Here is a 15,925-nt window from a genome sequence, read left to right as displayed (position 1 = left end):
CATTACATGTGTCCGCTGGGTGCGACTTTATGTGTTATTTCATTTAGTCCCCCCAACAACCCCCTGAGAAAGGCCTTATTGCCCCTATTTTATAGATGAGGAAATCAAGGCTCAAAGAGGCTAAGGAACTTGCCAGAAGTGACAGGGCTTGGAAAGGGCTAAGCTCGACTCCATCCTGACCCCGGGCTCCAGAGCCCCGCTCCTAGCCACCTCCCTGGTAATATTCTGCATTCCTTTTCGCTTATTAGTATGTCACCTGGCACAGAACAAGCACCCAGAAAACGGCAGTTAGGACTGTTCCTGATTAACCAGTCTCTCCGACTGCAGGAAAAGCCACTGAGGGCAAGGGCCACATCGTCAGACCTCCTTACAGCATCCAGTAAAGAGTGACCGGCCACAGATGCTCTGGAAGTGCTTGAGAAAAGAACAATTTCTTGGAATACTGCACAGTAATAACTTTTGCCCTCCTTAAAGCATTCGGTCAATTGAGAAGACTCAGGATTAGATCATGGGGAATTTCTTCTGCCAAATATTAAAATTGCCATTTAAGAATATCAGAAGTAAAAAGGGATGGAAAGATGGCCCAGGTCAGCAAAAAACACAAAGGGCTGTTTTGCAACCAGCTGGAATGGGATAGTCATAAGCTGGAAAGGCTGAGGAAAACCTTTCGGGCTTACGGAAATGGCCTCCGGCAACACAGCAGAGGGGAGAGCCACAAATCCAAGTGACAATAAATGGCTCTACTGAGACAAGCTGCAAACGCCCATCAAAGACTTACTTAAGCAGGAAAGACTGAGAGTTTCAGGTTGGTCTTTTCAGCCATATGCACAGCGACACTGGGACATTATATTCTAGCATCCTGTGGAAAAGCGGGAAGAACCCGAGGCCAGGAATCAGGATTGCTGTTATCAAAAATTGGCTCTGCCTCTTACTGGTGGAGCTGGGTGAGTCACCAAACTCATTAGAACCACTGGTCCATCATTTATAAACACCGAAACCAGAATCTTAAACAGGGCCAGTAACTACAGTCCCATGAAATAAAACTATAGTGTTATATATATATGAACAAAAAAGGGGTTCTTTAATAAAACTAACAGGTTCAGTGATGGAAATTAACCTCACAGGATGATCTGATCATTAATTCCTACCTGGGCAGGTCATGGCGGGTAGTCACGCACCAGGCCTATAACCTCTTTAGTAAAAGGTTTATCTTTGCCTTAAACCAGCCCTGTCCATTGTTCTTGTGCATCTAGGCTAACACACCTTGGAAATGCCAAGATAATTCTCTTTTTCAGACCCCTTGGAGGCATAACCACCCTCAAAGGAGCACATGATCTTGTTAACTATCCTGTAATCCAATCCTCACCTTGCTTTCTGCCACCTTCATGTAATCTTCCCTCCTTAATTCCAAATGCATAAAAGAAACTGCAAACTGTCATTCTAGGAAGCATTTTTCTCAATCTGTTGAAATCTCACTTCCAGGCATATCCTCTATTTGTTGCAAATAAACTAATAAACTCTCATAAAAATTTTCTAAATTGACATTTAAATGGTCTTATGTCAACACACATATAAGGAATATTATCAATAGAACATTAGCAGTTGGCTCCAGGGTTAGAGATTAGACCCCAATATTTGCTGAACCTTGATGGCTGATGGGCAGGGAGAGGCTACCATTATTAGGTTTGGGCAGTTCTATTTCTCTTGAGGGAAATGTTGAATTCACCTTTGGCAGACAAAACTTTTTTTTCTTGTATTTTAATTCTATTCTGCTGTCCCCAGGCATTCGGTAAAATTTTGTGAAATATCCAGTAATATTTTTTAAAGCTGTATTTTGAGAAGTTATGAGACAGTTCTGTTCGTATGTTTAAGGCAAAATTGTATAAGGAGAGAAGCAACAGCCCTGAGATGGGGAGAAGTAGGTGACATGCAGAAGGAAAGAGTAGACAGACAGCTGGCCAAGGAAATAAGCAAATCTACCAAAAAGGTAGATTTCATTCATCTAACAAATATTTTTTTTGAGCCCATACGGTATTCCAGCCTTGATAGAACGTATAAGAAGCATTCCTTAGGTAGTTCTAGAAATACGTAGGGAGAGGAACTTGGTAAAAGACAGACTTCCTTCAGGTCAAGTTTGAAAGAAGATTGAGTATTATTTAGAGACTAAATTGACATGATAACCCTGAAGATGGAAGCGATCAGAGCCACCTAAGATTCAAAGGCCAAATACAGTAGGTTTCATATGGCATCTAAGTTCATCCTGCTGTCTTCTGGCCTCCATGCTCCCAAAGAGAAATTTGCTCTTAATCTTATCAAGGATTGTTTTTATTTAATGAATTGCTTATCTCGCTGCTTTCAAGATTCTTTCTTTGATTATGATGTGCCTAGGTGTGGATCTCTTTGAGTTTAACCTATCTGGAGTTCACTAAACTTCTTGGGTACATAAATTATTTTCATCAACTTTGGGATGTTTTGGGCCATTATTTCTTCAAATATTTGTTCTGCTCCTTTCTATCCTCTCCCTTTAGGACTCTCATTATGTGTGTATTGATAGGCTTACTGGTGCTTTACAGGCATCTGAGACGCTGCTCATTTTCCTTCAGTCTTTTTTTTTTTCTTCTGTTCCTCAGACTGGATCATCTCAATGGACCTATCATCGAGTTTGCTGATTCTTTCTTCTGCCTGTTCAACTCCGATGTTGAGCCTCTCAACTCCAGAATTTCTCAACTCAGAATAGTGACTTTTCAACTCCAGAATTTCTTTTTGATTCTTTTTTGGTAATTTCTATCATTTATTGATCCTCTCTATTTGATGAGGGACTGTTCTCATACTTTCCTTTAGTTCTTTAGATAAATTTTAAATAGCTGATTTAAAGTTTTGTCTATAAAGTCCAACATCTAGGCTTCCTCGTGCCATTCTTTGTTTCTTTGCATGCCTCAGAATTTTTTTTTTGTTAAAATCAAGATTCAGCCTTTTTCTTGAATAAATGTTCCTTGGATTGTTGCAAGTCTTTGTTTAATTTCCAGAATTCTGAAAAAGTTGACTTTGACAATCTTTACGTTTTCTCATTTATTTTATGAAGGAACATCTTTTAAAAAGTCTTTATTCAACCATTCCCTAGGAATCTATATCTCATATGGCATTTAAAAGAGGTTTTTGGAAAAGGGGTAAAAGAAAAACTCTGATAGTTAAATATCCTATACCTGATGTTACTCCCCAAGTAGTTACAGACCTTCCCTCTTTACCCACGTGGGGCCGCATAAGCGTCAGACATCGGGGGAGAGGTCAAATGGCATTAATAATTTTCAACCAGGTCCCACTCACCACTCACAAGCTTCCTGAGGCCACAACCAGTGATTGGGACGGGAATGCAGTCCACATCTGTTTATCATCTAAGAGCCAAATCTCTAACAGGGATTTAATGGCAGTGGCCCCTCCAAAGAGATTGGTAGCTTTCTACTGGGAGGTGAGGGAGTGGCCAGGGTTCTCACCATTTCCAGGGTATAAACTAAAAAACTAGAAATGGAATGCATGGATTCCAGGTGCCAGAATTTCTTGGCAACCAAGACTAGCAGAAACCAAGAATTCTTAAGTACCAGACTCCCTTTCTCTTCATTTGAAAAAATGTAGTATATAGGGCAAAATGTCAGACAGACCTGGATTCAGAAGACAAACTCAAATTCTAGCACTGCTGGGTCACTGGCATGATTTTAGAACTAGTCCCTTGTCAGACCAAGCCTTGGAAGATACACAGACTCTAAATTCCACCTATTTTGTATTTTAATTTCACCTATTTTGTGGCCACAGTGCATAAGAAATGAGGCGTTAAATAGAGTAATTGAACCCAGTCATCTGGTACAAATCCCGGGTGGAGAAGTGCAGACTTCCATACGAAGAGAAGGATTAGGCAGTGTGATGTTTCAGCAGGGGCATATGGGCTTTGAGACCATCCCATTTGGGGGCAAAATAGTAATGAGTCGGGGATGGCCTAGCAATGAATCAGGGTCAGCCTAGCAGTTGGATTCAAAGGCCAGAACCTAGTTTATCCTGGCCGGGAATCTCTTGAATTATAAAGAAATGGTAACCAGTTAAGAAAAAAATGTTGCTTCGAAAATAATGTACTTTAGTTTGAGAGCATATAATTATTTCCTTATTAGGTAAGCTTCTTTAATTACAGGAAGATATAGCATTAAGAATAAAATGCCTAAGAAAATAAAAACAATAGTATTTCTAATTTTATGTTAAGAAAACTGTGGGTATCTGTTACATCATGTACTTTAATATTCAAGGGAATTTGATCTGTTCAGAGTAACAAGTCAGTTTGAAGATTCCAATTAAAACATGTAACTAAGTAAGTGGTTTTGACTTGTGATTTTAAGTAGGAATTTTACTAAGTTAAAATCAGTATTGGCAAATGAAAAAATAAGTACGTGAAAAGATGCTCAACATCGACACCAGGAAAATTCTAATTGAAACCATGAGATACCACTACATGCCTTTTAGGATGACAAAAGTTAAAAAAACTGACCATACCCATTATAGGTGAGGATGTGGAGGCACTGGAACTCATATGCTGCTGGGAGGAATGGAAAATAGTATAGCTACTTTGGAAGATGCTTGGACGGTTTAAGTTAAACACACAACTCTCATACGATTTAGCCACTCCACTCCCACACATTTGCCCAAGAGAAAAGGAAATACATGTCCGTACAAAGACTTGTACCAAACATTCATAGCAGCCTTATTTAGAATCACCAAAATCAGGAAACAACTGAAATAACCAACAACAGGTTAATAAAACAAATTGTAGGATATCTACATAGTGGAATACTACTCAGCGATAAAAAGGTTAGGAACTATTGATACACACAACAAATCTGAAAATAACGATGCTGAAAGAAGCCAGACAAAAAAAGGATACATACTATGTGATTCCGCATACGTAAAATTCCAGAAAATGCAAACTATTCCATGGTAACAGAAAGCTGTTCAGTGGTTACTCAGTGATGGGGGAAGCAGAGAAGGGTGGGAGGAAGGGATTGCAAAGGGGCGTGAGGACACTTTTGGGAGTGATGGATGTGTTCTATCCTCATTGTGGTTATGGTTCCACAAGTGTATACATATATCAAAACTTATATGTTATATACTTTAAATATGTGCAATTTATTATGGCAAAAAATACCTCGATAAACCTGTTTTAAAAAAAACAAAACATAGTGGGGGGGGAATGGCGTACATGACAGAGGCTTTGTTCATCCCTCTTGCAACCAAATCAAAGTTGTGACAGAAACATGGAGCAACCAACAAGGAAAGTCACCTGGGATCTAGATGAACAGAAGCCCTACAACTAAAGAGAGAAATAATTAATCACCCTGCAACGGCAGAAGGTAGGATGGGGGCTAGGAATGAGGCTGCCGGGTCCCCAGCAAAAAATGGGACAGAGACTTCGGCAGCAGCAGACGCCTCTTAAAAGGGCTGTGTCCACAAGCGGACTGTGGCAGTGCCGGACCTGCTGCTCTGAGCACGAGCACCAGGTCAGCTGCTCAGGGGTCACTAGGGACTTATGGGGGACACTGAGTTGTTAGAGTGAGGGACAGAGACAAGGCTCTCTCCTGGGCAGAAGTGCCAGCGGTGTCCATTGTTCCTCTGTGGCACCCTCCCCACTCCCAGTGTGTGGACGCAGCGCCGCCATAGCTGAGATGTCACCAAAGTGGATAACAGGTCCCTCCGCCCATAGAATTCTCTGAAACTCTGTCTCCCCCAACTCACGGCCCCACCCAATCCACATCCAGGTGTGTCCTCACGGGGTGAGGTGCCCATTGCTGAGCAGGGCAAGACTCACTCACACTGGTGGCAGCTGGCTTTGGCTCTTGAGGCAACTATAAGCACGGCATCAATGGATTGCTTGTTGAATCTTAACAGGTGGCCCCAAAGGGCCAGAGGCTGGGGCTAAACTTGGTCTGCAGCTGAACCCCTCTCAGGACTGTGCCACCAAACACCTACTACACAAAGCCATGCTAATAAGACCAGGAGACTTAGGAGCTTTGCTTAGTACATAGAAACAGACGCAGAGAAGCAGCCAAAATGGGAAGACAAAGAAGCAGAAACCATATGAAAGAACAGAACAGAGATCCAGGAATAATGGAGTCAAGCAATCTAACAAATGAAGAATTCAAAACACTGGTTATAAAGATGCTCAAAGAATTTAGGAGAAGCATAGATGAATTCAGTGAGAACTTTAACAAAAAGATAAAAAAAAAAACCATAAAAATGGAAATGGAAATTATAAAAGGGAACCAGTTAGAAAGAAAGAACACATTATCTGAGATGAAGAGTATATTAAACGGAACAGAGTGGACAAAGAGAATCGAACCACCGATATAGAGGACGGGAAAGTCAAGAACACTCAATCATAATGGCAAGAAAAAAGAAGCCAAGACTATAATAATAATAATTTGAGGAGCCCGTGGGACACTATTAAATGTAAAAATAGCCGTGTCATAGGAGTACCGGGAGAAAAACAAGACATTGAAGAGCTATTTGAAGAAATAATGATGAAAAACTTCCCTCACCTGGTGAATGAAAGACATACAACCCCAGGAAGATCAGAGAGTCCTCAAAAAGCTCAGAGAATCTCAAGAAAGAAGAAATCAAAGAGGCCCACAACAAGACACATCATAATTAAAATGCCAACGGTTAAATACAAAGAGAGAATCTTAAAAGCAGCAAGACAAAAGCAGTTAGTTACCTACAAGGGTGTACCCATAAGACTGGCAGCTGATTTCTCAAAAGAAACCATGCAGGACAGAAGTGCTTGGCACAAAATATTGGACATGATGAAAACCCAGGATCTACAACCAAGAGCTTTCCAGACAAAAATAAGCTAAAGGAATTTATCAACACCAAGACAGTATTACAGGAAATGTTGGAGGGACTTCTTTAAAAAGAAAAAACACGTATAAAAAACATGAATAAAGAATGGTAATAACTACATTCCTATCAACAAGTACCTCAAATGGAGAAGGATTAAGTGCTCCAAACAAAAGACAGAGTGGCTGAATGAACACAAAAACAAGACCCCTACCTATGCTGCCTACGAGAGACTCACTTCAGATTAAAAGGCACACACAGACTAAAAGGAAGGGGATGGAAAGAGATACGCCTTGACGGACCTAGAGGGTATTGCGCTGAACGAAATGAAAGACAAATATCGCATGATTTCATGTACATGTAGAATCTAAAGAACAAAATAAACTACAACAACAAAAGCGGAAATAAACTCATAGATACAGGGAATATTTTGAGGGCTACTAGATGGGAGAGGGGTTGGGGGGGACAGCGAAATAAAGGCAAAAAGCTTAAGAGGTACAAATGGATAGTTGCAGAATAGACATGGAGATGTAGGGTGTAGCATGGGGAAGATGGTTATAATGTTGTAATAACTATATAAGGGAGAAGAGGGGGACTAGATTTAGTGGGGTGATTACTTTGCGAGTTATGTGGATCTCTGATCACTATGCTGTACAACTGAAACTGGTATATTATTGTATGCCAACTATAATTGAAAAAAACTCATTGAATTATACAATTAAATATGAGCAACTAATTATTATATTTCAATAAAGCCAGGAAAAAAAACATAAACAGTATAGAAATGTTTTAAGAAAATTTAAGAGTCAGCTTAATTTACTAGGTTTACAGGAATTATTTGAGTATTGGGAATGTTTGTTAATCAGACAATTGGAAGTATTAAAATAATTAAAGGAAATTCAGTGTAATTTATAAGCTCAGTTTAACTTTTCAAAGGACTTAAGTTTGCAAATGAGATCAAGTATTAAACCAAAGGCTCCTTCAAGTGATTGTTAAATTTTCTAGACTCATATGGAACAGAAAGATTTGTAGGCTACACCCAAAAGTTAAACTTGAAAGACTATTCCTTAAAGAAAGTACTAGATTTTTGAATTTGTAATTTTAACCAATTGAAAATCAGATTTTTTACAGCCAAAATAACTTTTGAATAATCTTTGCATTACACACAAACCCAGGGGTAGAAATGAGTTGTGGTATCAAAAACCTCACTCAGACAAGCCACTCACCAGTCACCTAAAATTCACCAAGTCACTCAGTCTCTCTGAACCTCAGTTTCCTCATCATAAGAGAGGAATGTTTTCCAGAATAAATAATACATTATTAATGACTTAATATCAGTAAATTTCTTGTTGATAAACAGTACATTAGCTAGTAAAAGCACTCACAGAAGCATACAGTGATGGGCAAATACAAGAGATTAGCGGCATATCACCCTGTAGTAACCGCAACCTTTCCCAGACCCTGAGCTGACTAGTGCAGACATGCGAAAGGTGACACACATATTCTCAGAGACAAGGCATGACTCAGCACAGCCAGATCACGGAATTTTCCCAGAGGCCTCAGCCACGGATGGATGTCGTTAGAAGAGGAGCTGCTACTCGTGGAGACTGGCCCCGTTCCACACACAGCTGGCGGAAATGTACTCAGAACAGCCTTGGATACCCCAGTCCCTACCCCTTCTCTGGCCTACAGGCAAATCAGGATAAGGAGGTAAGGGACAGGAGCAATGAGGAGATGCTGGAATGACCTGGCTTATGCATTCTGGCATAATACTTTAAAAGAAAGAGCCCATATCCACCTCCCTCCAAGTTCATAAAGGAGACAGCAAAGGAGGAGGGCAGGGCAGCAACCTTCTGCAGTGTCTTAGCTGTAACTAAGCAAAGTCTGGGGACTCAGCAGGGACTTAGGGACTGGAGAGCCAAATGAGCTTTAACATATTACACGAGCTGGGAGAAGACAGCCCTTCTTGGCGACTAATTTTCCTTTCCAGTATAGTGATGGATTTTCCTTTCCAGTATAGTGATAAGACATGCAATAAAAGATGACACTCTTAAAAGGAGGCTGGGGTAGAGATCAGAATCTTGAATCCTGCTAACCAGCCTTCTCTGGGCCCCAATTTCTCAGCTCCATAGATAGGTGGTTTGGGGGCCTTCACCCAACTTCCCACCTCTCCTTGCAGGGATGTGAGTAAGAGCAAAAACATTCGACTCTATTAAAGCCACTGCTGGCCCAAGACCTAGGACAAGAGAGACTGTGGGAAAAGCTCAGACAGGGAAACAACTCCTGGGTCATGGAGGGACACTTGAGGAAAATCCCAAGAAATGGATGAAAACCCAAGAAAAATCCCTGTACAAAGGAATCCGCACTCTGAATACTGAACATGAGCTCTGGGGAAAGTTATCCTTGAGCCACGAAGTCCCCAGGGCACCTGGCTGTGAAGTGGGGAGAGCGGCAGGCCTGCCTTTGATGAAGGAATGAGCGTAAGCAGCGTCTGAAATGCGGGGAGAGTGCGGGGCACAGAGGACCATGGCTCGCTGGGACACTGGTGCAGACCAGCAGCAGGAGATGAGACTGGACTATCGGGGACCTCGGCCAGAGGGCCTTGGAATCTAGGCTGAGGGGACACACCCAGCTCAATGCAATGAGGGGAGACATGAAAAGCAGCAGGTTATACGGGGCACTGCTGCCTGAGCCTTCTGTGGGAGGAAGGAGGGAAAAGTCCGCCTTCACCCTTTGTCATTGTGACTCCCAAAGATTGAGCATCATTGTCTAGAAACACGTCAAGTGTTTCTACAGCCACCTGACAAAGCCACAGCTACAGACTTCCCCAAGTCCCTCATCAGCCAGCACCTACTCTCCACACTGACTCAAGGGGTCTTCTGAGAGGCGGCCCAGCCCTAGAGAGGTTTCCTCTGGTCCTGGGGGGGGCGCCTCGCCACCCTCCGCATGACCAGTGTCCCAAGCCACACCCTTCCAGAAGAAGGACTTCCTGCTGAGACTGGTCAGCTGCCATCGGCCTTCATCAGAGAGCCAATGTCACTTCCCTGTGAAAACCGAGAGAGACCGGGAACAGAAAACGACCGCTTCTATTTCCCAAAAGTCAGAGCTCGGCCCTTTGATTTACTGAGCTTGACGACGGACGTGCCCGGACTGCTAACACCGACGGCCGCTCCTGACGACCCACATGCATCCCACTGACCCGGACTCAGGCGCGGGGCTTACCCTCCGTGTCTGTCAGTTCCCAGAGGGCAGGCGATACCTAAAGTAAAAGAAAAAGAAGTGTGACTCATTTCTCTAGGCACCTCCCAGAGGACCTAAGAGTGGTAAGAACACAGAACCCAGAGAACTGTGACTTTGTTGCCATCCCAGGGGAGTTCATGGTAGTGGTGACCAGGGGACCCGAGGCCGGGCCGGTGGGAACGACAGTGGGAGAGGCTGTAAGCATACTCTGTTCAACTGCCCCGGAACCCCAGCCTCTGCCACCTCTGCCAACCACCCCCCCCAAACTCATCTGAGGATGGACGACCACCCGTCTCGTGGCTCCGATTTCAGTTACACACAACCTGGCGCCGAGCCTGGGACAGAGGACACGGACATTAGCTGACACGCTTAGTAAAAAGCTTTCTAGTAAAACTCTTTTCTGACACCCGCTACACAAGAACAAGACATTCTAGAAACATTTATTGTTTTATCTGAAGGGCTTTCTCGTCCAGTCCCAGGCCTGCTTTCTCCGCAGAGCTATTTCCCCGACGACTTCCTCAGGTCCTGTCCTGCAGAGTCCCCTCGCACATGTAAGAGCACACACCTCATGTTTAGACCCCATGGGGGGGGGGCCCCAGTTGACGGTTTGTGACCACTCTGGGGAGTTTGCAGACCATTTGTTTTGGAAAGGCCACACCTGTCAGTCAGCTCCAGCCACTGGTCAGAAAAGAACAAAATGGAGACACAGGCCAGCAAACCATCAAAGGGCCTGAATCCATGTTCCAAGAAAACCAGATGGCTTGGTAGATTATGTCGAGGCTGAAAATAAATGTCTGGGGCATTCAAGTCAATAAAATATTTATTGGGCATATATACCTTGCGTTAGGCACCACGCCAGGAGGCATAGGCTCTGCTCCCAGAGTATCAAAAAGCAAGTTGTCAGGGGCTAGCTAATGTAGGGTAAACACAGGATGGTACATGAGAGGGGCCCACACAAGGAGTCTGAGCCCGACAGCCGGGGGCAGAGCCCAACCAGACTGTTTCCTAGCTGTGTGACTCTGGGGGAGTTAGTTCACCATGGTTCCTCACCTGTACACGAGAAGCTAACGGTACCTTGGTTGTAGGGTTGTCGTGACAATCAAATAATGCATGGAAAGGGCTTAGCAAGGTTCCTGCCACCACACAGTAAGAGCTCAATAAAGTCTGGTTTTTATTATTAATAACAATAAATCACTACTTATCATTATTATTAAAAGAGAGAAGCCACGTCCAACTGAATAGATTTGTCAAGGCTTCATGTAGGAAAACCTGAAGAATTCTGACAGGAAGAGATAAGAGGAAAAGTCCTGCAGAGAACAAAATCACCAGGGACAAGAGCAGAAGAGGGACACTATGAAGTGAGTTTGGGGCAACGATGAATAGTCTCATATGAGGTCTAAGAAAAGGGTACCTGTGGGGTCACATGGAAGAAAAAGCCCAGTGGGTGGGATCACACCTTCTCATTCGATACGTAAGAGGGAAAGGTTTATTCTTTGCGCCGTTTTCCCACCTCCCACTATCAGACTCTACTCCTTTGGAATTTTGGCCAAGTATCCACAGCTGAGACTAGAGGGAGCTAGGACAAGGAGGTGAAGGGACCGTCGGTCAGGCCTAGGTGAGGTTTCAGAGTGAGCAGGCAAGATGCCCACTTCTGCCAAAGATGTCTCCTGATGACAAACTAGCCCCCAAATAGCACACTTCCTGGATATGGGGAGCAGGCGCCCGTTCAGAGGAGGGTAAGATGCTGTTGGGAGGCGGCCAGAGGCCGCGCTAACCCTCAGCAGAAATGTTTACCGGAGTGAGGGACCCAGGTCCTGTGGAAGAGCCCTGAGGAGTCTGGACAGTCTGGGCCTGCCCAGGCCTTCCTCCCAGACTCACTGGCATGCGACAATCATCCCTGCAGCCTCCAAATGCGACGCCCCTTCCTGGCTCCCCAACTTTCACCTTTGCCTCCTTTCCTCCTTCCAATTCGAGCCATCTTCTACTAATTCATTCAAAACATCTGTCAAGCACCTACTTGTTCTGGCACTGTGTTAGGGGCTGCGATGACACGGGAGAGGAACGCAGGGAACGGCAACTTGGAATGAGACCTGAACCTAAGTTCCAGCCCTGCCATGGTCCTGGAGCCTCCGGGAGCACTGCTAGGAGGACAGGCACCTAGCGCAGCACCCAGGAAACTGGGGTAACTGGAAGTGAGACAAGGAGAAAGCAAAGAGCAGGATAAAAGGGCACATGGCCTGCATTGGCACATCGAAGGCAGGAGGGAGCCACTGAGGCTGCCAGGGCAAACCTCCCTGAGGGGTGAGCCTAGAGGTGAGAACTGGCACAGACAGGGTCATCAAGCTGGAGCAGGCTTCAGTAGAGAGAGATAAGGTACAGAGGGGAATGTGGGGTAAATTGTGGAAACTTTGGATGACAGCCTCATTCAACAAATCCGTGTTGAGCAACTATAGTGAACAAAGCTCCTTCCGGCAGGGCAGGGCAGCGCAGCCACGAAGAAACACAGGATGCCTCACGAGTAGCTTACTAGAACACAGACAGACACGATCTGTAGCTCAGGCCTGCTGCTGGGCCCTTGGAGCCCAACCAAGCGCCCTGGCGCCTTTGGCTCCAACCTCACTTCTGCCTTACGAGCACCTTAGCAAGTGGCCTCACCTTAGCAAGTGGCCCCGTCTTCTTACACCTCCTGTGGAGGCCTCTTCGCAGTGATCAGGCAAACTTCTCACACTCAACTGGGAAGTGCTATTCCCCCCACCCCAGCCCCATTTCCATTCCCATTCTCCTCCCACCTTCCTCAGCCTTCCACCTGCAGGTTCTAGTTGCTTAAAGTTCACCTCTCCTCCATAAGAAAACCTCGGATACTCAAATCCAATCACTGCCAGCTCCAGCAGAACTAAGAGGCTCAGATTCACCCCATCCACAGAGCCTTCCCCAAACCATCCCCATCCAGCCCCCAGCCAGTCCATTTCTCCTCTCCCTGGCCCTAGTATGTGGTTTAACCTGATTTACGGGCCCCTACTGAACTTCCTCTTCCACGTCCTCCTTGTCCTCTTTGGGGCCATCCGTACTTCACCCACTTGGGCTCTCTACAAACATCTGTGACATGCCGACTTGCTGCTTAAGTTCTATTTCTTCTTCTTTCCCCCGGTCAGTTTGTCGGCAGTTCTAGGACAAGGATTATTCTCATCTCCCTTGTCTTCTCAGCGCCCAATCTAAGGATCTGAACATGATAGGTTTGCAAAAGAAGGTGATTAAGTGTTCAAGAGTTAAGTTGGAGAGCGGGCAGACAGAAAAGCTGGAGCTCTAATAGAAAGGTTGAGCACATCCACCTCCGGGACAATTATTTGCATCACAGGCAGGAGAAGGGTGACATGGGGAATGCCAGGGGTGCTGATAGAGGGTAAGGGAGCAACAGAGAAGGCAAAGACTTCCTGGTAGACTCTGGGAGCTCGAGGTGTAATCTGGCCAATATTGGCACCTCTTTGAGCCTTGGTTTTCTCAGCTGCAGAATGGGGACAATGAGCCCTGACCTAGTTTCTCACAGCATGAACATTCAGATTTTTAAGAATTTCAAAGCTGTCGGGGATGTAAAGACCTGGCTTAACCCCAGTGTTTGTGAAAAAAAGAGTTCACCAGACTGAGACAACTCACTCAAAGTACATAAAGCAAGTCGCGCTGGGAGGAACCTGCATGGCAGGTCCTGGAAACCAAGGTGTCTGACTCCTCCTACCCAGGAGGGTCCTTCTCGGACCACCCGCTGCTCCTCACTGGCCCTAGCCCAGTGCCCTTTGTAAACTGCTACACGCTGTGTAAATAACGGGCTGAGCCCAGCTCCACCTCCTCCTAACTTAACAGCCTTGGGAGAATCACTGCTTCTGGGCACCTCAAGCTTCTTCACCGCAAACTAAGTGGAGCCGAGAATACCCCAGCGAGTAACCAGGAGCGTCCTGTCGAGGTTCTCGGAACACGGAAAACCCTCGCCTTTCACACCACGGCCTTCTTCGGAACTGAGAAACTTCCAGTAAGAAGAGGAAAAACTTGGGCTCCCGATTTTGACACATCTGGGTTCGAACCCTCGGGGACCTGGAGCAAGGCACTTTAGGGCTCCTGCGTCAGTTTCTCCATCTGCAAAATGGGCTCGAGAGCAGGAATTGGGCCGCCGGCGGCCGCCCGGGGCGCGGAATAGACAAGGCCCGGCAGCGCCCGCGCGGGAAGAATGCTCGCAGGGCAGCCAGCGCGGGGCGCAGCGGCGTGGGGGGTCTCCAGAGCGAAGGAGCGGGGGCACCGGCCCGCGCCGGGCCGTCCCCGGCGGGCGGGGGACGGGGGAGGGGAGGGAAGGGGCGGTGCAAGTCGCGTCGCGCACCTCCCGCTGCTGTCTCCTCCAGCCGTCACTCGTGGAGCTCACGCCGCCTTGGCGCGCGCGACCCTTACATAAGCGTCCTCCACGGTGGCGCCGGCGCACGCCCACCTGCTCCGACCCGCCGAGTGAAGAGGAAAGTGCGCAGCGCCACGGGTACTCACCTCCTCGCCGCCGCCGCCAGTCGTCGCCACCGCCTCTACCGACGCTACCTCTACTGACAGGGAACAGCTGCGGTCTCCGCGCAACCAAACTTGCTGCAGTCCCGGCCCCGCCTTAAGACTTCCTATTGGTTCAGTCAGCCCAACCCCTCCTGTTATTGGACAATAACCTCCGTCACTCACCACTCCCCCGCTCAGGACTCCTCCCCACGCCGGTCTGCCCATCACGTTTAAGCCTTGGCGCCTCACGTCAGCCCCGCCCCTCGCGTTCCCGGCGGGCCCCTGGATTGGTGGCAAGGCCAGAAGAGCCCGCCCCTGGCGCACCACCGCCTCCTCCCTTGTCTACAGAGCCCCACGTGGGCCGCAGGGCCGCAGCCACTGCCCGCAATAGGCGGAAGTGGCCGGGCTCCGATATGCTATGATTGGTTGTCGGCGGGGGTGGGGACGTGCGATTCATTCACCCGAGTAGCACGTGTCTCCCAAAGCCGCAAGCATAACAGATCGCCCCTGGCCTCAAGGATCCGGGCTGCACAAAAATACTTGCAAATGGATGAAGAAGAGGTTGGAGGAAAAGGGTTTGCGAAGGGCAGGATGAAGGAGATGGCGCTTGTGCCACACGGTTTACGTGATTGTGTCCTTTAACAGCTGGGGGGAAGGGGGTGATGGGCAGGAGTCTGCCTCCATGTGACCTTGGACAAAGCAGCCTTACCTCTCTGAGCCTCAGTTTCCTACTCTACAAGTTGAGGCCACTCGGGACCTAGAGGGTTTCGAAAGCTTGGTTGAATGGAAAGTTTCATAAGCTGGGCTCTGTGCCAACCAGGGGATAGGGGAGTGACCAAAACAAACCAAAATCTCTGCCTTCCAATGAGAGATGACAGATGATAAACAAAATATACTGCACATCAGATGGTAATAAGGACATGGAGAAAAAAATAACCTGCTTCCAGACAGTTGGGAGGATCAAAGACTATGAGAACATCTTGTTAACTAAAAATTTCTTATTGAGCATGGGGAGATATTGCAACTCCATGCTCTTCTCTGACTATGTTGTGTCTGCTGTTTGTCTCTCCAACTCCTTGTCCTTCCTTCCACCTATCTGGCTGAACTCCAACCTTGGTCAGTCCAACATAGCTATTTTAGTAGCAGAAAAAGGATTAAAATCCCAATTCTCCAGATTCACATATCCATTTGATTAACAAACACCTCTTGCGCACCTGCTATGGGCCTGCTGCTATGCCCGGACACAGTGGTGAAGAACACACAGCTCCTACCATCATGCCATAGACCTCATATTCTG

The 15,925-nt window shown here is 46.3% G+C and overlaps 1 protein-coding gene across 3 annotated transcripts in view; it reads right to left on the bottom strand.

Moving 5' to 3' along the window:
• The window catches only part of PC (pyruvate carboxylase), a 93,162-nt gene extending 78,436 nt beyond the window's left edge, over window positions 1-14,726 (bottom strand). For 2 of the 3 annotated variants that reach the window (XM_039840748.1, XM_039840743.1), the window contains exons 1-2: window positions 14,632-14,726; window positions 10,093-10,129 (exon numbers count right to left, since the gene is read on the bottom strand). The gene's annotated coding sequence lies outside the window, so the exon portion shown is untranslated. The remainder of the gene's footprint in view (window positions 1-10,092; window positions 10,130-14,631) is intronic. The other variant, XM_039840749.1, reaches the window with a different exon arrangement.
• Window positions 14,727-15,925: the final 1,199 nt, after the last annotated feature.

Source organism: Pteropus medius, unplaced genomic scaffold (genome assembly GCF_902729225.1).
Source record: "Pteropus medius unplaced genomic scaffold, Ma_sr-lr_union100, whole genome shotgun sequence".
Taxonomy (NCBI): domain Eukaryota; kingdom Metazoa; phylum Chordata; class Mammalia; order Chiroptera; family Pteropodidae; genus Pteropus; species Pteropus medius.
This window is presented reverse-complemented; position numbering and strand designations above follow the sequence as displayed.